Below are 27942 nucleotides of genomic sequence, written 5' to 3'. Positions count from 1 at the left end.
AATATTGGTCACTCAGACCCAGTTCCATAAAGTCAGTGCACAAACCCCAAAGTCACAGTCCTGGCCACAATGCCTTTCTTCGGGCTGCCTCCACAGCACTCCTGAGCTTCGTCCTTCCTCCTCCCGACTCCAGCCTCGAATGAATGAATGAATGAATATATGGTTCCCGGATGAGCACCAGGTGTTTCCGGCATTCCTCCTCTGGCCACGCCCCAGCGCGGCGGAAGTGCCGGCTGTCCTCCTGGCAGCTCTCCCGGCGCCATCCTAAATCTTCCCCCCAGCACTTCCTGGTGTGGCGGAAGTAATGGGGTAACAGGTCCCCAAGGCATTGGGGCGCCTCCTGGCTGTGACCACGGGCCCCTACAGGGTGGAGATTACCATGCCCTTTACCCGTGGCCCCCAGAGCAACCCGAATGCAACCCCCACGTGATCCAGGGTGGGCACAGACCCACATCTGGTCCCTCATGACGTCCCGGCCGGGTCATGGCCCCTGGCATCCCTGACAATATATATATATATATATGCAGCTGGAGATCCACAAAGGGAAAAGTTAAATCTTGTATCATAAAGTAGTCTTATTCCTAAGCTGCCACGAGCCATTATCAGAGGATAATGCTTAGATATACAACAATCAAAGGCAAAATATAGCAAAATTAAGTGGTTTTTATTGGTTGTAAAGTTTTATTTATTATGAACATGTTCTTCTTAAGTTTGCATATGCTGGGTTTATGTCCAAATGTCTGTTAATAGCATTTTCGTTTGATAGCCAAGATTCATCCAGCTCTCTGGCACTTTTAGTACTGGCCTTAAATCTTACTTGTACATTGTCCCAGTTGAATGTACTGTATGTCCAGTTGATTTTGTATGCGTATAGATCAGTGATCGTAAGTTGTTATGTTCATGTATACATGTTGCGATTCTTTTTGATGTTTGTCCTATGTATACTGCTGGGCAAGAACTGCATGGAATACTGGAAACTGTATTTTGTGCTTCTGCTGTCGATTTCTTTCAAACATCAAAATGAATCTTGGCTATCAAACAAAAATGCCATTTGGACATAAACCCAGCATATGCAAACTTAAGAAGAACATCCATCCATCTATTATGCAACACACTATATCCTAACTACATGGTCACGGGGGGTCTGCTGGAGCCAATCCCAGCGCGCAAGGCAGGAAACACACCTCGGGTAGCCCACCACAGGGCATACACACACACAAGCACACATTAGGGACAATTTAGAATCGCCAATGCACCTAACCTGCATATCTTTGGACTGTGGGAGGAAACCAGAGCACCCGGAGGAAACCCACGCAGACATGGGGAAAACATGCAAACTCCATGCAGGGAGAACCCGGGAAGTGAAACCTGGTCTCCTAACTGCAAGGCAGCAGCGCTACGCACTGTGCCACGGTGCTGCCCTAAGAAGAACATGTTCATAATAAATAAAACTTTATGACCAATACCCCTCCCAACCCCACCTCATTACCTCCCCCATACGTACAAAATGACCTACCCCCATCCCCAAACCACTTAATTTATAATTATAATTTTGCTATATATTGCCTTTGATTCTTGTATGTCTAGGCGTTATCCTCTGATGACGGCTCCTCCCAGGGGCTGAAAGCTCAGGAATAAAACTACTTTATGATACGTGATTCATCTTCTCCCTTTGTGGATCTCCAGCTGCAAATATGGAAACCGTATGACAGACCTTTGCTTCCATATACAGTACAGTATATATATAACGATACTAGGGAGCAGGTTGAGGAGACCCTGAAGAGGTGGAGATATGCTCTGGAAGGAAGAGGAATGAAGGTCAGTAGGAACAAGACAGAATACGTGTGTAAAAGAGAGGGAGATCAGTAGCATGGGAGTAGAGCTGGCAAAGATGGATAAGTTTAAATACTTTGGATCAACAGTACAGAGTAATGGGGAGTGTGAAAGAGGGGTGAGATTGCATTGGTTTGGTCATGTGCAGAGGAAAGATGCTGAGTAAATTAGGAAAAGGATGTTAAGGACAGAGCTGCCAGGTAAGAGGAAAAGAGGAAGTCCTAAAAGGAGGTTTATGGATGTGGTGAGAGAGGACATGCAGATGATGGGTGTAACAGAACAAGATGGAGAGGACAGGAAGCTATGGAAGAAGATGATCTGCTGTGGCAACCCCTAACGGAAGCAGCTGAAAGAAGAAGAAGAAGAAGAAGAAGATATATAATATTATGATGGGAATAACAGCACAAGAGAGAAGATTAAGGGTTGGAGATCCATACATGTATACTGTAAGATGCTCGGGCAATGAAAATAGCACTGAACTATTGGTCGATTGCATAAAGATTGCGCAAGACATTGAACAGTTGACAGAGGGAGTTTTTATGGAGTTGGAACAAGAAGGATTACAGAGACCGAGGAAATGAGGATGACATAAGCAGAGAGAGAGAGAGGTGATGTCATCAACGGGGCCAGAAATTAAGTCATCACGGAGGGATGGAAAGTTGAGATGGATGGCAGGCAGAAGTGTAGTTATTTTTTGTTGTTGGGAGCTTGTCTTTGAAAAATTAACTCATGCTGTGCCAAACCTCGGATTTTCCGGTAAGGAAGAGAGAGAAAGGAATTAGAGACGGGCCCATTGGCCGCCCACTAATCACGTGTGTTTAACAATTTATATATTTACTAGCAAAATACCCGCACTTCTCAGCGGATAAGTAGTGTGTTAAAGAAGTAATGAAAAAGAAAAGGAAACATTTTGAAAATAACGTAACATGATTGTCAATGTAATTGTTTTGTCACTGTTGTGAGTGATGAGTGTTGCTGTCATATATATATATATATATATATATATATATAGCAGAATATATATATATATATATATATAGCGGAGAAGTAGTGTGTTAAAGAAGTTATGAAAAGAAAAGGAAAAATTTTAAAAATAACATAACATGATTGTTAATGTAATTGGTTTGTCATTGATATGAGTGTTGTTCTCATATCCATATATATATATATATATATATATATATATATATATATATATATATATATATATATATATATATATATATTGTGGCATCCGGCTGGGCGGGAGCCTGGCGGGGCCCAGGAGGACCGGAGGAGGGCTTGTGCCTCCTCCAGACTGCGAGGCGTCCGCCCTGGTTATGTTGGGGGCCTCGGGTAAAGGGCTTGGAAGCCCAGCCCTGTAGGGACCCGTGGCCAACGCCAGGCGGCGCCCCGGTGCCTGTAGAAGCCTGGAGCCAAGCACTTCCGCCACACCAGGAAGTGCTGGGGGGAAGAAGACAGGGGACACCCGAAGGGCTTCCAGGTGCGCAGCCAGCATTTCCGCCACACTGGGGCGTGTCTTCAGAGGAGTGCCGGGAAGCAGCTGGAGCCCATCCGGGTTCCTATTTAAGGGGCCGCCTCCCTCCAGTCAATGGTGGATGTCGGGTGGAAGTGGACAGAGCTGGAGAGAGGATTGGAGGCAGCCAGGAGAAAGGCACAAGGACTGTGAGGCCTGGACATTTGGGGGAACGGTGCAGGAGGCACTGGGAAGTGCACTAAAGTAAAACTTTGTAAATATTGTATATAAATAAACGTGTGTTGGGTGAATAACGATGTCTGTCTGTGTGTGTCTGGGCCAGCATCCACACTATATATATATAGCAAAATACCCGTGCTTGGCAGTGGAGAAGTAAAAAGAAAAGGAAACATTTTAATAATAACGTAACATGATTGACAATGTAATTGTTTTGTCATTGTCATGAGTGTTGCTGGCATATATATATATATATATATATATATATATATATATATATATATATATATATATATATATATATATATATATATATATATTGTCAACGGCACCCGGGCACAGACAGGCAGACATCTTGTTTTGCACAACCACCACACGTTTATTTACAGTATTTACAATTAATTGGTCACTCAGACCCAAACAATGGTCACAAAGACCCAGTTCAAACAGTGCACAGTACCCCAAACAGTCCTGGCCACAAATGCCTTTCTTCGGGTCGCCTCCACTCTCCACTGCTTCGTCCTCCTTCCACCCGACTCCAGCCTCGAATGAATGGAGACGGCCCCTTTTATAGATGACCCGGATGAGCACCTGGTGTTCCCGGCATTCCTCGTCTGGCCACGCCCCAGCGTGGCGGAAGTGCCGGCTGTCCTCCCGGCTGCTCTCCGGGCGCCATCATAAATCTTCCCCCCAGCACTTCCTGGTGTGGCGGAAGTGCTGGGTTAACAGGTCCCCAGGGCATTGGGGCGCCTCCCGGCGGCGACCACGGGCCCCTACAGGGAAAGGCTTCCATGCCCTTGACCCATGGCCCCCAAAGCAACCCGGAAGGCGAACCCCACGTGATCCAGGCCGGGCTCTGACCCTCTTCCGGTCCCTTCTGGCGTCCCGGCCGGGTCATGGCCCCTGGCATCCCTGACAATATGTATATATATATATATATATATATATATATATATACATACATGTGTACATATATACACACACACATATACTATGGGGTGCTAAACAGGCAAATACATTGATTTTGTGAATATATAAAGTCGGCTTCAGAATATATAAAGTCAACACTTGAATATATAAAGTCATTCCCGAATATATAAAGTCAAAACTTGAATATATAAAGTCAGCGTCGGTACTGTATACATAAAGTCAAATTTTTTTTCTGAATATATAAAGTCAGTTTTGAATATATAAAGTCAAAACTTGAATGTATAAAGTCATCGCTGGAATATATAAAGTGAAAACTTGAATATATAAAGTCAGCGTCAGAATATAAAGCGCTGACTTTATATATTCTGACGCTGACTTTATATATTTAAGTTTTGACTTTATATATTCCAGCGCTTACTTTATATATTCAGAAATATTCCAACGCCGTCTTTATATACTCAGGTTTTAACTTTATATATTTGGGAATGACTTTATAGATTCAAGTTTTGACTTTATATATTCCACCGCTGACTTTATATATTCAAGTTTTGACTTTATTTATTCCGACAGTGACTTTATATAATCAAGATTTGACTTTATATATTCGGGAATGACTTTATATATAAAACTTTTGACTTTATATAGTTAAATTTAGTCATCATTGCATAACTTTTTCTTTACCATAGAAATTTAAAGACTAAATTCAACTTCCATTCCTAACAAAGATATTTCTAGCGACTAAATAGAACCTACTTATATCCAAATTTGAGCTATTGAGCCGTCACCTGCCTGCCTGAATAAGTCACCCTCGCTCGCTATTACTTTTTTACCGTTCATTTAATCATGCCTAGTGGCGGAAAAATTATAAAATGGAAGGAGGATTACACTGAGTATGGCTTTACCAAAACAATTATTGATGGCGAATCGATTATTCATAAAGCTTCAGTTGGTGATCTGTTTTTCTGTGTTAACCTCATATTTTGTCATACTTCTTCTCAAACCAAGGGGGTGCGAGGGTAAAATGAATCGGGAAGCGCTGATCAATGTAATCGGTGTACCATGAAATCATGCACTGACAGAAGTTCCCCTTTGCTTGTATTACAAAGTGTGATTAAATGCGTGATTTTTTAACGCGTTATGGAGCACATGCATCAAAGCTTCTCAGCTGTGCTTGTGCTAAGAAAAGGAAACATTTTTAAAATAACGTAACACGATTGTCAATGTAACCTTTTGTAAGTAGTGCCTGGAGGATTCAGTGTGGACAAACTGTAGAGACAGCGTGTGTATTAACTTGTGGATTTTTCTGTGAGTATTTGGTGGCAGCGACACAAAGTCGCTTCCGTAACACTGTGCGTTAGCTGCGGAGCTCAGCTCAGAGCGAAATGAGGTGAATGGGAGGGGAGATGATGACGTGACTCGCCCACCCGCCTTAACTGTCAATCCCCACAAACACAGTCTCTCGGAATTTGCATAAGCACAGCCCTTCACGTGCAATTTTAACTTAGTTACAAAGTGATCAAAACTCTCGTTTATATCCTGTGTCCTCTCATTAAACTTGTATCCTGCATTACCCGTGAGCATGACAAACGGCAGCAGTAGCCTGTCTATGAACTTAATTTAAACTTTAGGTTTACACCTTGCTTTGTTTCCGAAGTAGCAGCACCCATGAATATGGTTGTATATGTCACTCGCTCACGTCTTATTGTTTCGCTGCCTTCTGAATTATATAATGCAAGTTTTCTTCAGTGCTATTTGGAGCTCTTCCTGGTTTTCTACGTACTGCGTTGACAGTCAGTTCATGTGATTACGTGGGAGGCGTGATGATGTCACACGAAACTCCGCCCCCCACGGCTTTCGAGCCCAACTCCATTACAGTAAATGGAGAAAAATAGCTTCCAGTTATGACCATTACGCGTAGAATTTCAAAATGAAACCTGCCCAACTTTTGTAAGGAAGCTGTAAGGAATGAGCCTGCCATATTTCAGCCTTCTACCCACACAGGAACTTGGAGAATTAGTGTCAGTGAGTATGTATATATATATATATATATATATATATATATATATATATATATATATATATATATATATATAAACAATCAATTCATGTATGTATTAATGGGAAGTCGAGCAAAATGATACATTTTATTGGCTAGCAAAAAAGATCACAAAATGCAAGTTTGTCAAAAAGGGGCAACCTTGGAAGCTTGGAAGTAGAGAAATGGCACCAAGTGCTACAGCAGGACACAAGAGAAAACAAAATAGAGATGGGTTAGTAATTATTTTATTATATATATTTTTTATATAAATTACTATGGAGAAGCATTATGCACAGCTAATCAGCAGCTCTAATTAGGGTATGCTAGACTAAATTTGTGAGTCTATAGCCTGTATTTTAAACCTGATGCCAAAGGGGCAACTGTTATATTAAGCAGTCAAGATTGTTCAACAGCTCTGGAGGTAAACAACTTAACCTTCCACTGTTATTTTATAAATCTTCAGAATGTTTGGCAGGCTGGCATCTTGAGATCTTAATGCACAGTTCTGGTTTATAAGTAACAAGTTCAGGTTACTAGGCTTTGGCCATTTTAAACTTTATGTAAGAGGGAAGATTCAACCATAAACTTAACTGAAACCCAATGTAAAGACTTAAAAAACAAAGTTATGTGGTCATACTTTCTAGTTCTCTAAAGATGTATATAGAATAGTTTGAATAGTGAATGAAAAATGCATCGCCATAGCTGGTAGAAATAAAAAAGTGTTTTAGTATCTTGCATATTTAGAAACAATCTGTATTTTACAATTTTTGTAAACTATAAAAAACAAGTTTTAGATAGTTTTGCCATTTTGTAAAAGACATTCTGGTATCAAGGATAACACCAACATTGTGAGTTAATTCAGTAAAAGAAATGTAGACTGCAACAATATTCTGTCACGTTTTATCTCAGTTAGTTTATATATCAGTGGTTCTCTTCCACTGAGTGGCACTGGTCTGTGGAAGACTTTTGCCAGTCTATAAAATGGCAGGGGTGGCTAAATTAAAAAAAATGGTCAACTTGTCAAAAAGTTTGAAAAACATTTCTTTACATCACTCCATAGTAAACATTTAGGATTTCTCTGTGTTGAAAGTAGTAAACATTCATCCACTCCTATAGTTAATGGGCAAAGTTAATTAAGAAGACTATCAGAGAAACGTCATTTGGCCTAAAAAATGTAGAAGAGAAAAATTTTTATATTAGCATAAAATAGCAAATTAACATAAAGAGCCATAAAAAGTAATTAAAAGCTTCTAAAACATTAGATTAAGCATAAATTAGAATGTTAAAAAAATAAGATAGGTAAAGTAAATAGTTAACTAAAAAAAATCAGCCATATTGCATTATTTTTTAAGCTTGAAGCAGAATTGCTAGTGTGGGAAAGGAACAGATCAAAAACAAAAAATGAAGTGCAGAAACTAGCTGAGAACAGGAGAAGGACAGGAGAACACCTGTGTTCAAGGCTGGAAAGCCAAGGAACGAAACCATAGAGAGAAAATGGCTCTGGTAGGCACGTAAGAAACCAGCTGGATTGGTGAATCAGCAAAAAGGTAACAAAAGGCTTTTGCTGTAAGCAATGTCACAATGATGTAATGCATGAAAGAAACATTAGTAAATTCAGGCATTAGCAATAAATATAGAAGAATGTATTAGAAAATAACTTTAGCGTAGAAATTAAGGCAAGTCAGGACTGCCAAGCAATAATTAAATAAGAGCACATACCATATAGATAGATAGATAGATATTTCTTTTTAGTTAAAAGCTTAGCTTTGAGCATCAGACAAACCAGCTTAAAAGTTGGAGAAAGAGGAAGTGATGAGAGGAAAGCCCATACTGTATAAGGAAGATGAATGCCTGTACCGGCCTTAGCCAGTGAAAGAAATAAGCAAAAAACAGAAACTAGAAATGAACAATAAACGGTGAAATACCAGGGGCCCAGCTGCAGGGAGTTAAGAATAAAAGGGAGTCGGAGGAAAACAGCAAATGAGCTAATTGAATGAGGTCGGAGTGATAAGAAATTGTTATATAAACTTCAATTGCTGAACTGTTTGGTGCTCAGCTCAATTTGGCTGTATTGGGTTGAGTCTGTGTTGTTATTTGTGTTGGTTTTATTGCAATAAAGCTTTAAAACTCTGTCTGTCTATCTCGAGTCCTAATAGCCTTCATTTTCAGGTAAAAAAAGCCTTCTGGTGACGAATTTTTCACCACGACAAAGAAAGGTATACATAGCTGGCTATTGTTGGCATTCAAGTGAAAATGATTATGTTCTCTAAAGATAGTTTTCAGTGGAACCATATAAAGTAAAAATTAAAAGTCTGAGTACTGAGCACTGCAGAACACCATATTTAACTTCTAAATACAATGGTTGAATTCTATCAGCACATTTCTGTAAATGCTGATATTGACTTGAAAAATATGAACTAAACCGAGCAAGGGCAGTACCTAACAGCCAAATTTAGTTTTCCAACCAATGTAATAGAACAAAATTGTAAATGGTGTTGAAGTTTAACAACATAATTACAATGGAATTTTCTTCATCAGAACATATTACAATGTCATTTACAGTTTGAGTTAGTGTGATTTCGGTATTGTAACTAGTGTGGAAGCCAAACTGGAATTTATCAGATAAACTGTGATGTGAAAGGTATGACTGAAGCTGCAGGGCAACTATTTTTCCAAGTATTTTAGAAAGCATATTTGAAATAGGTTATCAAGTGTGTGTGAGTCTAGCTCTGATTTTTTTTTTTAATAAATAACTGACAATTTTAAACTAGTAAGAACAGTAGGCCTATGAATCAGTAATGAACTATTGATAATGCTAAGAATGGATTTTGCAGAACAGTCTTTGAGCCTTTCACTGGTTTTGTTGGGACAGTGTCCTTTTCTGTTACCAAGTTAAACTTACTAAAGTGGAGTATTTAATTTGTAAGTTGACTTGGAAATCTGGGATCTTATATTGTCAATTTAATCATTAAAAAAGTTAATAAAAATGTACAGTGCTTATATTTGTTGGTGTTTTGTATTGTGATAAACAACTCTTTGAAACAGTACACAAGGATTATTTCTCTTGACATCTTTTGATCTTGAATAGTAGTGGGAAATAAAAAAGAACCTTTTTATACCCTTTAACACTTTCCATGTACAGTACATTATAGACTTTAAGCTTTTCTGCTATCCATCTATGCTCCAACTCACAGAATTCAAATTTAAGATTATGTATACTTCAATTAAACCAGGGTAGGTTTCTGTGTGCTTTAATCACTTTTAGTTTATAATTAGATGTCAGCTAATCTAGATTATTTCCCATAATTACATTTAGGTTTTTTTTAAATATCTATACCTTTTCAGCAGAGTTGCAATCTAGATATTCCACAGTCCATGTTTAATACAGTCAGTTTGTGATAAACACTTTAGAGTCAAAAATCAAGTTGAGCAGATCAAAATGGAAAACACAGCACATAAACAAAGTGAAATTGTGTGAAAAGTAAGGATAATTTGCAACTTGCAAACTGACAAAAATATGTCAGACCTGTTCCTCTTAAGCACAATCGGTCTCTAGGAGAAACAGTTAAGGCACACTGAAATCTAAGACCCAGAAGCCAGCAGGAAAAAATAAATTGGAAAGACACCATTTGCCTGGAGATTGCCAATAGCTACTGTGTCTTGTTTCAGATTGTCAAAGATGATTTGGCTGATTCTGTGTGATAACTTGAGGAGGAGGGGCTTTAGCCAGGTGCTCTTTTCATCATAGGAACACATTATTTTCTTGTTTTTGAAGTGACAGTTGAAAGGTTTGGGAAGAAAATCCTTATGCTCTGCCTTTCATAGGTCAAATAGGAAACCTCTGAGCTCAGACAAGATGAGTAAATCCTATGACAACACTACACCACAACTGCAAATTTGTTTAAGTAGAAGGAGAGATGGCTAACCAGAAATGTTTTTTAAAAGATCAATATTATTTACATTTTTAATGTTTTCTTTAAAGCCAACAATTTGTAAATTGCATCTGTGACTCTTGTCTACCAGTTTGGTGATTTTGATAGTCAGAAACACTTCCCAGCCTTCTAGTTTTTAATTTTTCTTTTATAAGATCCAACAGAGCATATCGCAATTTTAAGCTCCTTTGTGTTTCTCTTTAGTTGATTCAAAACTTCCTATAGGCTAGGCTGGGTAGTACTGAGCTAAGTATGGAAACTCCATTGAATCATACATACCTACAAGTTCTTCTGCAATAATACATCTCATGCTATCGAGCAGCACCTCCATGTTTAGGCTACCTATCTGCTCTGCCATGCCCATTTCAAATCAAAGCAATTTATTTGCAGTACTTGAGGTTTTTGGATGTGTGCAACTTAGCCCCAGCGATATCTATAGAATCAAGAGTATGAGCAAGGTTAAAAAAAATTACTTTCTATGACTTCTGCGGACTGGCGATATTTATAATGGAGATGCTGCCAGCAGCTGTGAGGACCTAATTCAGTACACATGCTTTTTCAAGCAAAGACTATGTACAGTTGTCTCTTTTTTTTCTTTACTTTTTCTGATTTGGTCTCAATCCTACAATTATCTGCACTTACACACTATACTTACTATTACTTTATTGGGTCATTATTGTCACATGTGCAAAGTATTTAAAAATGACTGTATAAAATTGTTATTGCATATCACAGTATTTAATATAGCCTCTTAATACTGTTATCTGGGGTAGCACTAGTGATTTATTCTTTTTGAGTGCTTTATCTAGGAATAATAGTAATTAATATAGAACCTGCTTGCGTCAGATACATTTTAATCCTAATACAGTTCAATGAAAATTAATAAGTCTGACAATCTTTTCTTTTCAGTCTTGCAAAAATAAATTACAGTGGTAATTTCATACTACTAGAGAATATCCATTAGCAATAGCTTTCATCCATATGTTTCTGGCAATGTCCTTTTTGTTATTCATGACACTTCAATTTGACATGTTGAAATAATCCTCAAGGATATGCCCTCTGCCTCCAGGGAGTGTAGCCTAATGGTTAAGGAGGTGGGCAAGAAACCAGAAAACTGAGAATACTAATGTCACCTCCAACTTAGCTTTGATTCGGAGTAAGTCATTTCAACTGCATACTCTGAAATTCATTAAATATGTATTGCTAAAAATCAATAAGTATGACTTTTATTGTACCTGCAAAAACATTTATAGATTGATTTCAGTGTGAAAGAAGGTTACAAAAACTTGTTTGTATGACTCTGCCCTTCTCAATGCCAATTACCTATCCCAATATTTTCAAAAAGTAAAAATGAGCAAAATTGCTTCAAGATAACACCCAAATTAGCTATATACAGTATGATAAAAGTAATAGCATATACTGTGTATTTATTTAGCCAATATTTTTATTCATAAAATATATTTATGACCTCCAAATCACAGTGATGTGATCATTTCCATATGTGTGTTTATGTGAATTACATGACTTATGCGGCTCACACAGCAACCAAGTTTACACACATAAATTTATCATGTACTTACAAAAGATTTAAATTGACTTATTTGGCTAACACCTTTGTCTAAGGCGACTTACAACATTTATGATACAATTGGTCACATTTCTTTTGGTTTTCCAATTGGAGCACAGACAAATCAGGTGACTTGCTTATGGTCACACAGTGTCAATAGTGGGATTTGAACCCACAACCTCAGGGTTTGGATGGTCATTCCAGCTTTGATTAGCCAAATATTTTAACATTTGTGTGTAACCTCAAGTACTAAATATTCCTCTTATTGTTATTTTTACACAAATTCATTTTAGAGAGACAGAGAAAGAGGCTGGATCTGATTATGCTGTTCATAACATTACCACTCCAAAGTACCTGTTGGTTATGATTAAAACTCTGTGGACAGGTTTACTGGGAAAAGATTACATTTGATTTAAAGAGTTAAAGTCAGAGAGAGCCAATTAAAGCAACTACGATAACCAAGTGTTAAACCATACACACCTGAGTTACAAGAATCAGTGGTTTACTTCCTGCCATGTCAGTGATAATTGTACTGTAAGAATAATGCAACTGTGCTAAATATTGTTTTTTTTACTAAGCCATTCTCTGTCCACAAGAGTACAATTAAGGCATGGTTCTTTTAGTCATTAAATAATTAATTATAGTCCCTAAAGTGGAAGAGGCCAGCTTATTACCCCAGGGTTTAAGTGCAATTATAGTATCCTTCAGATTGTTGGATGGAGCACACATACTGTTCTACTGATGCCACCTAGTAATGTTTACAGAGATGTTGTTAATAGAAGTTAATATTCATGCTATGCTCTTCAGATTGTTTAGTAGACCAGCACATTAATTAGTTAACTATATCATTATTGATAACAGTTGATATTATAACCTTTCTTATTTTAAATGGTTTGGTGTATAAACTGCAAAATGCCATACATTGTGTAGTGGACTAAAACCCAGCTAAGATTCGCACTGTTGATATGACGATGATTTATTTATTTATTTTTTAAGGTAGGGATCCCCAGAATGCAGCCAAGCCTTGGCCTGACTCACACGTACTCCCTCACAGAGACAAAAAAGCAACCGGTAATAAAACGGAAATTGAAGAATGTATTAAACAATAATAAACAAAATATAGGCCAACTAGAGCGGCACGGTGGCGCAGTGGTATCGCTGCCCCCTCGCAGCTGGGAGACCCAGGTTCGCTTTCTGGATCCTCCCTGCGTGGAGTTTGCATGTTATGTGTCTGCGTGGGTTTCCTTCGGGTACTCCGGTTTCCTCCCACAGTCCAAAGACATGCAGGTTAGGTGCACTGGCGATTCTAAATTGTCCCTTGTATGTGTGTGCGCCCTGCCCGGGGTTTTTTTCCCTGCCTTGCGTCCTGTGATGGCTGGGACCCTGTAGTTAGGATATAGCGGGTTGGATAATGGATGGATGGATAGGCCAACTACAATGATCCCACCCCAGTTTACACAATAAATACAAATTAAGCAATAACAAACCACTAACAAAAAAACACACATGATGAAGTCCATGAAAAACGGCAAATGATGAAATTAAATGATGGAGGTAGATAGTCCAGAGATCAGCATGGTGTATATAAATTTAAAGGTCACTCCTGCCGGTATTTGCTGATGAGATGATGACATGTGAATGGGATCAGGAGCACTTCTTTCTTCACAGGACAACAACAAATCCTCAGACAGTCCTCATGCAGCAGGAAGACACCAGACAGTCCATATAACCAAAACAGGAGACGATCCAGGACAAAACAAGAATCCACAAGTAGCAAAATGGGAAGGCAAACAAACAGGCAACTCAAGTCATGAAACACAAAAGAGTATTTTTTTTTTCCTTCTGTATAACTGGCCCCTTTTTAAATGTCATGCCGGTCACAATCACAATATTTTTGGAAAAATTCAAACTCATCTTCTAAAAAAAGGATAATTCACCTACAAATTCTTGGTCCAATGATTGTTTTCTGTGCTTAAAAATTCTGCTTAAGGACTTGAGGCTACGAATGGCAATTTTTAGCTTATATCCTACTGGTGGTGTTTATTTCTGGATATTTGCAGGCAATGCTACCACAGTGACCAGCATGTTCAGTGTTGGCTGATTTCAGTGTCCTTGCTGTTTGGACGTTTAGCCTTGCCCATCTGTGGTAGCTGGAGGTTGTTTTCTCCCTTTGCCACCTTGTTATGACTGTAGCAGACTCTGCTTCTAACTGATCAGAATCAGCTTTGACTATGCCAGTGTGAACTTCAGTCACCATTCTTGCCCTGTTGTCATCTTGGAAAGTCACTCCAACATTTCTTCTGTGAGTATGGGTTATGATCACATTTTGTGCAGGGGCAGCTTATGCGCCAGTAACCTACTGTCTGGTTTCAACCCACTGTATCAATGTAATGATCTTTTGTACTACCTACCTTGGTTCAAGAATTCCCACTGCCCTATTTGCATTATACACTAGGTCAGGGGTCTCCAACTGCAGTCCTGGAGAGCTACTGTAGCTGTAGGTTTTCATTCTAACCCTCTACTTAATTAATGACCAGATTTTGCTGTTAATTAACTCTTTGCCTTAATTTTAATTAATGCGCAACTTAAGACTCAGGCCCCTTAATTATTTCTTTTTTCCTTAATTAGCAACCAAACAATATTAAGACACAAAATGAACCAACACTTAAACAACAACCTGCATCCATCACACAATACCTGAAAATAAAGAAAGGTGTAATGTTGATCTGCTCAGGTCCACAAAACATTTTGACAGTGCTCTTAAAAAAGAAAATCAACAGTTTTGGAAATGTCTGCCATGGCAGAATGAGTGCCATGGAATTAAATAATAGATTTAATTAGCAACGAGAATTGGATTCAGATTAAGAAACTGAATGAAGTAAAGTTGGTTGGAGGCCCCAACTTAGTTGGTCATCTGTTGGCTCACTTAAGGAAAAAGGAATCGATTCAGTGGTCAGTCTCAAGAAAAGTCAATTAAGTAAAGGGAAATAGTTAATTAGCAGCAAAAACCGGTCAGTAATTAAGAAAAGAGTTAGAATGAAAACTTGCAGCCACAGTAGCTTTCCAGGACTGGAGCTGGAGTTGGATCACTATGGTCTTGCTGCTTTGGACATTTCTGATTTTGACCAATTAATATCTGGTTCTGCATATCATTCTGGAAACTGTTCAGATCTTTTATCAAAGATGTACATGGAGTTGTAACAGTCATTGTTTTATGCCTTTTGGGAAGTTCAGACCATTCCATTAACACTTACAATGTTAAAAGTTGTTTCAGTATGAAAGAAATTCTTGAGAAAAAGTTGCACTAGGATAAAGTTCTTGTTAATTTTTCAAGATATTTCTAATATAGACTAGGAGTTTATTTTTAGGTCTAATGACCAAATTCAATCCTAATGTCATCTTAACCTATATTTTTTCTAGCTGAATTCCATCTTAAGTCTTCTTGAGATAAAATCTGGTTTAATGAGGATTATTGCTGAGCCATTAATATTAATCAGATTGCCTACCTCCTTTGGATTAGAAACAGAATCGAAATGTGTTGGTGGGATTATGTGAACTGATTCTCAAAGAGTTCATGAAGCTGCACATGTTGAATATAATGCTCATCTCTGTTGCCATCTCATTGGAATTGTCCAGTCTTATAAATAGAGTACCACATCAAATGCTTGGGGTCGACTCATCTATTCCTCTACTTTGCAAAGTTGATACACTTAGTTCTGCCGTCTATTTTGCTATAGAAAAGGCAGAGCTTCTTGCACCTGTTTTTAAGTAGAAACACTTTGATCAACAACTGGAGATACCTCTTATTTGTATAAATCTTATTTTGCATTTAGTTCTTGTTAAATCAAAGAATTACTGTATTTCTAATTTGGATCTTTATGATAATGTTAATTAAATTGTTTTTATTTCTTCATTATCAATGAAAACACTTTCTATTTTAACATCAAAAATTGCTAAAAAAGTTTTAGAATTTTACTTATCTCTGAAGAATAGCCAGTGTAATGCACATATTGTGACTGCAAAATGCAGCCCCTAAAAGTAAAAGGTTTGCTAGTGCAAATAAGAGTGACAGATATCATTTGAGTTAAAAAATTAAAATGAAGCATCAACAACAACAACAACAACAACATTTATTTCTATAGCATGTTTTCATACAAATGATGTAGCTCAAAGTGCTTTACAAATTGAAGAAAGAAAAAGAAATATATAAAAATTAGGCAATACTAATTAACAAAGAATAAAGTAAGGGCCGATGGCCAGGGAGGACAGAAAAAGCAAAAGCAAAACTCCAGAGAACTGGCGAAAAAAACAAAATCTGCAGGGGTTCCAAGGCCATGAGACCACCTGGCCCCCACTAGGCATTCTACTTAACATAAATGATCTCAATCAGTCCTCATCATTTTCAGGCTTCACGTGAAAGAATTAAATGATGATGGTCATGTGGACATCTGTCCTTCAATCCATCAATGTAGGGACTGCACGGTGCTTTGATCAGGTAGTGGTGGCGCAGATCGCCACCACAGAAAACCAGAAAGAGTACAGCAGAAAAATTAGGGGTTACTACGGAGCCATGATAAAAATGATAATTAAATGCATATATAAAATATCAGGATTTCACTAAACTGAAGCTATGAGAAAGCAATGTTAAAGTAATGGGTTTTTAGAAATTTTTAAAAGTGTTCCACTGTATTAGCCTGGCAAATTTCTATTGGTAAGCTATTCCAGATTTTAAGTGCATAACAGCAGAAGGCTGCCTCACCACTTCTTTTAAGTTTAGTTCTTGGAATTATATGCAGACACTCTTTTGAAGATCTAAGGTTACAATTTGTGTAAGTGTAAGGTGAAAGGCATTCCGAGATATAGGATGGAGCGAGATTATTTAAGGCTTTGTAAACCATAAGCAGTATTTTAAAGGACACGGGCAACCAATGTAGTGACATTAGAACAATAGAGATGTTCTCATATTTTCTTTATCTAGTTAAGATTCTGGCACCTGCATCCTGCACTAGTTGCAATTGATTGATGTCTTTTTTTGGGTAGTCCTGAGAGGAGAGTGTTTCAGTAATCAAGTTGACTAAAAACAAAAACATGAACTAATTTTTCAGCATTTTGCAAAGTTATAAGGGGTCTAATTTTTGCTATATTTCTAAAGTAAAAAAATGCTGTCCTAGTAATCTGATTAATATGTGATTTAAAATTTAGGTCAGAGTCAGTAATTACCCCTAAATTCTTTACCTCTGTCTTATCTTTCAAGCCTAATGGATCAAGTTTATTTCTAATACCCTCATTATATCCATTTTTGCCAATCACTAAGATTAATGTTTTCTCCTTATTTAGTTTGAGAAAATTACTACTCATCCATTCAGAAACACAAGTAAGACATTGGGACAGTGAACCAAGAGAGTCGGGGTCATCAGGCGCAATTAATAAATACAGTTGTGTGTCATCAGCATAGCTGTAGTAGTTCACATTATGCCTAGAGATAATCTGACCTAATGGAAGCATATAGATCAAAAAGAACAGTGGACCCAGGATAGATCGTTGTGGAACACCAGAATATCATGTGTCTTTGAAGTATAATTACCACAACTAACAAATAATTTTCTACCTGTCAAGTAAGACTCAAACCAATTTAAGACACTGCCAGAGAGGCCCACCCATTGACTAAGGCAATTTATAGGAATATTGTGATCAGTGGTATCAAATGCAGCACTCGGATCTAAGAGGATGAGAACAGATAAACAACCTCTGTCTGCACTTACCCACAAGTCATTTACTATTTTAACAAGTGCAGTTTCTGTACTGTGATTTATTCTAAAACCTAACTGAAACTTATCAAGAATAGCATGTTTATTAAGGTGATCATTTAGCTGCATAATGACTGCCTTTCTAGGATTTTACTTAAGAAAGGCAGCTTAGAAATAGGTCTAAAATTTTCAAAAACAGAGGAGCCGAGATTATTTTTCTTGAGCAGGTGTCTAACAACAGCAGTCTTAAGACAGTCTGGGACGATCCCCATATCTCATGATGAATTTACCATGTCAAGAACACCTCAGTTAGCACATCAGATACTACTTTGAAAAAACTTGTTGGTATTGGGTCAAGGACACAGGGTAAATTGGGTAAATCTATCCTGGTGAAAGAATTTGATTTGCTTAAAATGGAATACCAGGGTTTAAGAGGATCAGTTTTTAATATATTATTTCTAATATTATTAATTTTGTAATTAAAAAATATAGCAAAAGCCTCACAAGTTTCACTGGTAATGTTTCGGAGGCAATCCATTGAGTGACCTGGTTTCAGCAAGCGATCAATAATGGAGAATAATACTCAGGGATTTCTAGCATTGTTATTTATACTTTAAGAGAAATAGCACCGCCTCTCAAGATGGACTATGTTGTTGTATTCTGTTATTTTAGCCCTCAATATCTCATAGTGGATTATCAGTTTAGTCTTTCTCCATTTAAACTCAGCTCTCCGGTATGCTTTCTTTAAATCAGACACTCTTTGGGTCTTCCATGGTGTAACAGTGCTGGAGGATTTTTTAACTGTCTTTTCAAGAGTGACTATGTCAGTGGCAGCTCTCACTTTAACATTAAAATCTTACACCTTACTATTTACATTATTATCATTATTGTAGTAAGCATTACAAACATACTTGTTGCTTAAAATGTTTGTAAACTTTGATGCTGCAGGTGAATCAAAGAAGCTTTTTTTAACAATATGCTTCTCATTAATTCTATCAGTATTTCTATTTTAAATAGTAAGAGAAAATGGTCTGATAAACCAATATCCACGATCTGGTCTTTTGTCATTCTCACCCTTTGCTGCGGCACTCTAAATCGTCATTGAAATGTGTCAAGAACTTGTTTGGTGTCCACCTATGGCAAAGTGATTTGATTGGACAAAGTTTAGAAAAAAAATACCTGTGGTATATAAGGTCATGCAATTCGCCAATTCACACTGTAAGTCAGGACAATAGCCAAGTCATAAAGTCCAAGGAACACTCTGCAGTTCTCTGTGATGAAGTATAGGTCAGAGGAAGGGTATAAAACCTTTCAGAGTTCCCGGGAGCACAGTGGCCATGATAATTGTGAAATTGAAGATGTTCTGAACCACACAGACTTTCTACAGTGGGTTGTCTGACCAAACTGAATAACCGGGCGAGAAGGGCCTCCGTCAAGGAGATGGCCAATAACCCAACAGTCACTCTAACAAAGCTTCAGCAGTCCCTATGCTGAGAGGGGAGAACCTGTCAAAGGGGTGACAATTTCAGCAGCATTCCATCAATAAGGTATTGGAGTCGCTAGATGGAAGCTACTGTTGAGTGACAGGAATTAGACAGGTTTAAGGAAAAATGGAGCATGAGAAAAAGATTCTCTTACCTAATAAGACAAAAATATAGCTCTTTGGGCAAACATCCAAGCACTATGTCTGGTGAAGACAATTCACTGCTCATGATCTGTCTAATATTATCCCTATGGTAATGGTTGGTGGTGGCAGCATCCTACTTTGAATGTGCTTTTCAATGGCAGGGGCAAGGAGACTTGTTAGAATTGAGGGAAAGATAAATTCAGCCAAATGCAGAAAGGTCCTTGAAGAAAACCTGCTCCAGAGTGCCCTTAACCTCAGACTTTGACAAAGGTTCACCTTTCAGCATGACAATGACCCAAAGAGTACAACCAAGTTAACGCTGGAGTAGCTTCAGGACAAGCCTTTGACTTTCTTTGAATGGTCCAGCCAAAGCTCAGACTTAAATACCACATAACATCTATGAGAAACCTGAATATGGTAGTTTACAGGTGCTTCACGTCCAATTTAATGGAGCTTGAGAGGATATGCATCATCACGCCTCCTACGTAATCACGTGAACTGACTATCAACTCAGTACGTAGAAAACCAAGAAGAGCTCCAAAAAGCGCTGAAGAAAACATGCATTATATAATTGAGAGGGCAGCGAAACAATAAGAACCGAGTGAATGACATATACAACCATATTCATGAGTGCTAATACTTCGGAAACAAAGCACGGTGTAAAGTTTAAATTAAGTTCATAGACAGGCTGCCGCTGGCATTTGTCATGCCCACGGGTGATGCGGGATACAAGTTTAATGAGAGGACGCAGGATATAAACGAGAGTTTTGATCACTTTGTAACTGTAAGTTAAAATTGTAGGTGAAGGGCTGTGCTTATGCAAATTCTGAGAGACTGTGTTTGTAGGGGATTTACAGTTAAGGCGGGTGGGGGAGTCACGTCATCATCTCCCCTCCCATTCACCTCATTTCACTGTGAGCTGAGCTCCACAACGCAGTCTTGAGGAACCAACTTTGTGACGCTGCCACCAAATACTCACAGAAAAATCCACAAGTTAATACACACGCTGTCTCTAGAGTTTCTCCACACTGAATCCTCCCGGCACTACTTACAAAAGGTTACATTGACAATCATGTTACGTTATTTTTAAAATGTTTCCTTTTCTTAGCACAAGCACAGCTGAGAAGCTTCGATGCATGTGCTCCATAACGCCTTAAAAAATCACGCATTTAATCACACTTTGCATTCCAAGCAAAGGGGAACTTCTCTCAATGCATGATTTCCTGGTACACGATTACATTGATCAGCGCTTCCCGATTCATTTTACCCTCGCACCCCCTTGGTTTGAGAAGAAGTATGAAAAAATATGAGGTTTAACACAGAAAAACAGATCACCAATTGAAGCTTTATGAATAATCGATTCGCCACCAATAATTGTTTTGGTAAAGCCATACTCAGTGTAATCCTCCTTCCATTTTATAATTTTTCCGCCACTAGCCATGATTAAATGAACGGTAAAAAAGTAATAGCGAAGCGAGGGTGACTTATTCAGGCAGGCAGGCGACAGCTCAATAGCTTGAATTTGGATATAAGTAGGTTCTATTTAGTCGCCAGTAATATCTTTGGTAGGAATGGAAGTTGAATTTAGTCTTTAAATTTCTATGGTAAAGAAAAAGTTACGCAATGATGACTAAATTTAACTATATAAAGTCAAAACTTGTACATATAAAGTCATTCCCGAGTATATAAAGTCAAAACTTGATTATATAAAGTCACTGTCAGAATAAATAAAGTCAAAACTTGAATATATAAAGTCAGCGTCAGTATATATAAACTCAGCGCTGGAATATCCATCCATTTCCCAACCCGTTGAATCCGACCACAGGGTCTCGGGGGTCTGCTGGAGCCAATCCCAGCCAACACTGGGCGCAAAGCAGGAACCAATCCTGGGCAGGGCACATGCATCATTTTCAAAACATTAACCGAACAGTGTTTTTTTAATTTATTTTTCTGAATACGTTTTTGTTAACTTAGTTCAGTTCAGAGTCATTTCAATCAATAGATTTTGACTTTATATATTCAGGAATGAGTTTATATACTTCGATGTTGACTTTATATAATCAGAAAATCAATGTATTTGCCTGTTTGGCACCCCATAGTATATGTGTGTATGTATATATGTACACATGTATGTATATATATATATATATATATATACTAGCAGAATACCCGCGCTTTGCAGCGGAGAAGTAGTGTTTTAAAGAAGGTACGAAAAGAAAAGGAAAAATTTTAAAAATAACGTAACATGATTGTTAATGTAATTGTTTTGTCATTGATATGAGTGTTGTTCTCATATCTATCTATCTATCTATCTATCTATCTATCTATCTATCTATCTATCTATCTATCTATGTTGTTCTCATATCTATCTATATATATATCTCTATCTATCTATATATATATATACCTCTATCTATCTATCTATATATATATATCTATCTATCTATCTATTTATATATATATATATATATAGCAAAATACCCGCGCTTGGCAGCGGAGAAATAGTGTGTTAAAGAAGGAAAGAGAAAGAAAAGGAAACATTTTGAAAATAACGTAACATGATTGTCAATGTAATTGTTTTGTCACTGTTATGAGTGTCGCTGTGATATCTATACTAATAAAAGGCAAAGCCCTCACTCACTCACTGACTCACTCACTCACTGACTCATCACTAATTCTCCAACTTCCAGTGTGGGTGGAAGGCTGAAATTTGGCAGGTTCATTCCTTACAGCTTCCTTACAAAAGGGGCAGGTTTTATATCGAAATTCTACGCGTAATGGTCATAACTGGAAGCAGTTTTTCTCCATTTACTGTAATGGAGATGAGCTTCAACGCCGTGGGGGCTCAGTTTCGTGTGACATCATCACGCCTCCCACGTAATCACGCAGTACATAGAAAACCAGGAAGACCTCAAAAAAGCGCTCAAGAAAACATGCATTATATAATTGAGAAGGCAGCAAAACAATAAGAAGCGAGCGAATGACATATACAACCATATTCATGAGTTCTGCTACTTCGGAAACAAAGCACGATGTAAACCTACACTTTAAATTAAGTTCATAGACAGGCTGCGCTGGCGCTTGTAATTTAGTGCCTGCCCATATAAGGCCGTCCGTCAGCGGCAATCCAATAGCAAACTGCCACGGGTAAATATTCACGGGTGAAGGACTGTGCTTATGGAGAGGAAGATGAGATGGTCAGGGTGGTGTTTGACACAAACTCAGCGAAACTGCGAGAGAAAGTTTTAAGTGCCAGGACTAAGGTAACATTAAATAAAGCTATGGACATAGCACGAGATGGCACCAGCACAGCTGGGAACCTTCGATGCAAGTACACCGAGTGGCTCACGTGAACTGACGCAGTGCACAGATAAAATGCAACAGTTCCAAAGAGCGCTGAACAAAAACCGAATTACACAATTGAAAAGGCAGCAAAAAATATGAAGCGCCTGATAAGCATATTCATAAATGCAGCTACTGTGGAAACGCACACGGTGGAAAAAGTCAATGTCCCGCTAAAGGAAGACAGTGTAAAAACCCGTGCATGCAGTGTGTCAGGTCTCAGATAAAGAAGAAGACGAGCTGTTTATTGATGCAGTAAGAAACGAATCGATGAATGAAACCTGTCATCTTTAAAACGATTGACAAACACGGAATGTAACTTGAACACAACACATCCTACAAATACGAACCTGATTGAAAGAAATAATGATAATCAAATCCTTGATGACAGCAACACTCAGTAACACTCACAAAACAAATACTGTATATTGACAGTCATGTTACGTTATTTTAAAATGTTCCCTTTTCTTTTCTACCTTTTTAACACACTACTTCTCGCTGCGATACGCGGGTATATATATATATATATATATATATATATCCCGCTCTACATACTCGAATAATGGATACTTTATTCACCATCAATGATTGTTTTGGTAAAGCCATACTCAGTGTATTCATTAGATGAACGGTAAAAAAGTAAGAGCGAGGGGAGGATGACTCATTGAGGCATGCAGGCTGTAGTGCGCGTCAACTCTATCTGAATTGCGATCACATTTGAAAAAATATATCTTTTCAAGTTCTATTTAGTCCATATGTGTCAAACTCAAGGGTCAGGGCCACATCCGCCCGGCGTGTAATTATATCCGCCCGAGATCATTTTATATACTGTATTATTGTTATTAAAGCCCGGGTATATGAAGCGCTGGTAACACAATAAACTACAGATCCCATAATGCAGCGCTTCAGCTGCCTTGCTGAACACTTACTGCTTACTAGAGTTATTGCGCACTGAGTTTGCACGGCGCTTTGGTGACTTTGAAGAACAAAAAAAGTCCGTCTACATGCGGCTCGAACCTTGTGCATGTTTGGTAGCACATATCTGTGTGAGAAGCTCTTCTCAGTGATAAAGACTAACAAAACAGCACACAGGAGTCGCCTCACTGATGAGCACCTGCAATCCATCCTGAGAATCTCCACAACACAGAACCTCACACCAAACAGAAACGAACTTGTGGCCAAAAAGATGCCAGGCGTCCAGCTCTAAAATGACATATGAGCAAAGACAACTGAATGATTTGATTTGTTATTGCACGTAAGAGCAGGAGTCAACCATTTTAACAAACAGCGTATTGCACTGATACGAAATAGCTGTGTGTGTATATATGTAGATATGTATGTATATGTATATATATGTTTATATATGTGTGTGTGTATGTATGTATATATATATATGTATTTGTGTGTATATATGTGTGTGTATGTATGTATATGTGTGTATATATGTATGTATATATGTGTATATGTATAGATATGTATATGTATAGATATGTATATATATATATGTTTATGTGTGTGTGTAAATATATATATATATATGACAACAACACTCATCACTCACAACAGTGACAAAACAATTACATTGACAATCAGGTTACGTTATTTTCAAAATGTTTCCTTTTCTTTTCATTGCTTCTTTAACACACTATTCTGTGAGCGCGGTATTTTGCTAGTATATATATATAGCAAAATACCCGCGCTTCGCAGCGATGTCATGTGTTAAAGAAGTTATGAAAAAGAAAAGGAAACATTTTAAAAATAATGTAACATGATTGTCAAAGTAATTGTTTTGTGTATTTGGTGGCAGCGTCACAAAGTTGTTTTCGGTAGCTGCATCAGAAAATGTACCACGACGTCTGACACGCCTCCTTTTTACTGTTTTCTCACAGCTGGATTGCTGCTGTCATATATATATACACACACACATACATACATATATATATAATATACATATATATATATACACATACATATCTTCATATCTACATATCTATATACATATCTACACACACAAATTATATGTATGTGTGTATGTATGTATGTATGTATGTGTGTGTGTGTGTGTGTGTGTGTGTGTGTATATATATATATATAATCTAGATAGGTGTGTGTGTGTATATATATATATATACACATATATACATATATATACACATACATATACTTGTGTGTATGTTTGTATGTGTCTATATGTGTGTGTATAGCTTTGGTCACTGAGTGCAAGGGAAAAATAATGAAATATAGTCTATAAGTTATTAAACAGTAAAACATTAACGTTTTAAGAAGTACAGGTACATTGAGCACTACTGGAGTGGTTGGGTAAACTACATTTTAAAGACTGTGTAACAAAACAGGTAAGTAACTAACAGCAGCTAAAATGTATATGGATCATCTCTCGGTAGTAGATCCCTTCTGAAAGGCACTACACGACGGCTGTGGTATAGAAATTACATTTTCTATGTGAACGCTCAAATTTGTGCCTCTGGTAATGTGCCTTACCGGCAATTAAAGAAAATTATTTTGTGTCCTCTGCCGTGTTAAGAGAGAAAGGCTTTGGTTTGGGATAAAAGGAAAAAAGGTGTAAAGAAAGGAAAGTTGCCTTTTTCTTTTATATAGTATAGAGAGATGTGTTCGCTGACGTTATGATCGCCTTTTGGCGACAGTCGCGGTGGGTCTTGTGTAGACTGGTGAGGCGTCCCCGCCATTAATCGGCTGTGATGGCACTGTGAGTCCTCCACTCGTATGCGTGTGTTCATAATCCGAGCTGAGGACCTGATAATCGTATACGTGCAAAAGAAAGTGTGAATCGCCTTAATATTATTTTGCCGTGGTGTAGAAAAGGGGTCCCGTGTTTGCACTTGTCTGGGCTATAGCTCAGGGGGCGGATGAAAAAAATTAAAAGTGCTCACTTTGACTTAAGGCAGAAGCGCAGTCAGCGTCTCAAAGGCCGGCACAGCTATGCACGCGCGCTGGCTGCTCGACTTTTGCTGGGCAGGAGACCCCTTTGTACACACGCTCATGATATCAAAAGTCTCAGCTCTTTGGAGGTAATTCATATATTATATATATAGCAAAATACCCGCTACGAGCGAGAAGTAGTGTGTTAAAGAAGTAATGAAAAAGAAAAGGAAACATTTTAATAATAACGTAACATGATTGACATTGTCATGAGTGTTGCTATCATATATATTCCTGCCTAAATAAGTCACCCTCGCCGCTCTTACTTTTTACCGTTCATTTAATCATGGCTAGTGGCGGAAAAATTATAAAATGGAAGGAGGATGGCTTTACCAAAACAATTATTGATGGCGAATCGATTATTCATAAAGCTTGAATTGGTGATCTGTTTTTCTGTGTTAACCTCATATTTTTCATACTTCTTCTCAAACTAAGGTGGTGCGAGGGTAAAATGAATCGGGATGCGCTGATCAATGTAATCGGTGTACCAGGAAATCATGCATTGACAAAAGCTCCCTTTGCTTGTAATGCAAAGTGTGATTAAATGCATTATTTTTCAACGCGTTATGGAGCACATGCATCGAAGCTTCTCAGCTGTGCTTGTGCTAAGAAAAGGAAAGATTTTAAAAATAGCGTAACACGCTTGTCAATGTGACCTTTTGTAAGTAGTGCCTGGAGGATTCAGTGTGTTGAAACTCTAGAGACAGCGTGTGTATTAACTTGAGGTAAATGGGAGGGAGATGATGACGTGACTCCCCACCGCCTTAACTGTCAATCCCCACAAACACAGTCTCGGAATTTGCATAAGCACACCCCTTCACCTACAATTTTAACTTAGTTACAAAGTGATCAAAACTCTCGTTTATATCCTCGCCCTCTCATTAAACTTGTATCCCGCATTACCTGTGGGCATGTGAAACGCCAGCGTAGCCTGTCTATGAACTTAATTTAAAGTTTAGGTTTACACCTTGCTTTCTTTCCGAGGTAGCAGCACTCATGAATATGGTAGTATATGCCACTCGCTCGCTTCTTATTGTTTCGCTGCCTTCTCAATTATATAATGCATGTTTTCTTAAGCGCTTTTGTAGGTCTTCCTGGTTTTCTACGCACTGTGTTGACAGTCAGTTCACGGATTACGTGGGAGGCGTGATGATGTCACACTAAACTCCGCCCCTACGTCTTTGCAGCTCTACTCCATTACAGTTAATGGAGAAAATACCTTCCAGTTATGACCATTAGGCGTAGAATTTCGAAATGAAACCTGTCCAACTTTTGTAAGTAAGCTGTAAGGAATGAGCCTGCCAAATTTCAGCCTTCTACCTACACGGGAAGTTGGAGAATTAGTGATGAGTGAGTGAGTGAGTGAGTGAGTGAGGGCTTTGCCTTTTATTAGTATAGATATATGCCAGCAACACTCATGACAATGATAAAACAATTACTTGGTCAATCATGTTACGTTATTATTAAAATGTTTACTTTTCTTTTACTTCTCCGCTGCCAAGCGCGGGTATTTTGATATATATATATATATATATATATATATATATAGATATAGATATGACAGCAACACTCATATCAATGACAAAACAATTACATTAACAATCATGTTACGTTATTTTTAAAATTTTTCCTTTTCTTTTTCATAACTTCTTTAACACACTACTTCTCCGCTGCGAAGCGCGGGTATTCTGCTAGTTTTTAATAAAATTGCAAACCTTTCTGAAAACATGTTTTATCATTATGGGTTATTGAGAGTAGATTGATGGTTAAATGACAAATTTATCCATTTAAAATTGAATTAATGAAATTAAAACTCAACACAAAATTGGCAAATTTATCCATTTAAAATTAAATGTACAACAGAAAATGTGTCAGAAATGGGTCTTTCTTTTATGTTGTGGATATGTTTTTCTCTGCTGTCTGTGTTTAGACCATCTGCATGTCCCTGCTGACAATCTCTTGCTCATTTCTATTTGTAATGGCTTAGCAGAGAGAGACAGATTGTTGTAACTTTCCCAAGTGGGAAAGTCAACACTATAAGAACATTAAGGTAAACCAAGAATAATTTAAATTAAATTTATTTAACAGTAATTAAATTAAAACCCATTAAGGATAAATTAAAGAGAAAATTATATTTAGCTCAAAACAAATACTGGGGATCAGTTAAACAACAAAAACAAAGTAAGACTCAAAAGTACTAGAATTGATTAAATGAGGTAAAAAAACAAAGACTTGGAAAAATAATAGCAGAAAAAACATGTATGTACACCTGTTG

Source organism: Polypterus senegalus, chromosome 3 (genome assembly GCF_016835505.1).
Source record: "Polypterus senegalus isolate Bchr_013 chromosome 3, ASM1683550v1, whole genome shotgun sequence".
Classification (NCBI taxonomy): Eukaryota; Metazoa; Chordata; class Cladistia; order Polypteriformes; family Polypteridae; genus Polypterus; species Polypterus senegalus.
This window is presented reverse-complemented; position numbering follows the sequence as displayed.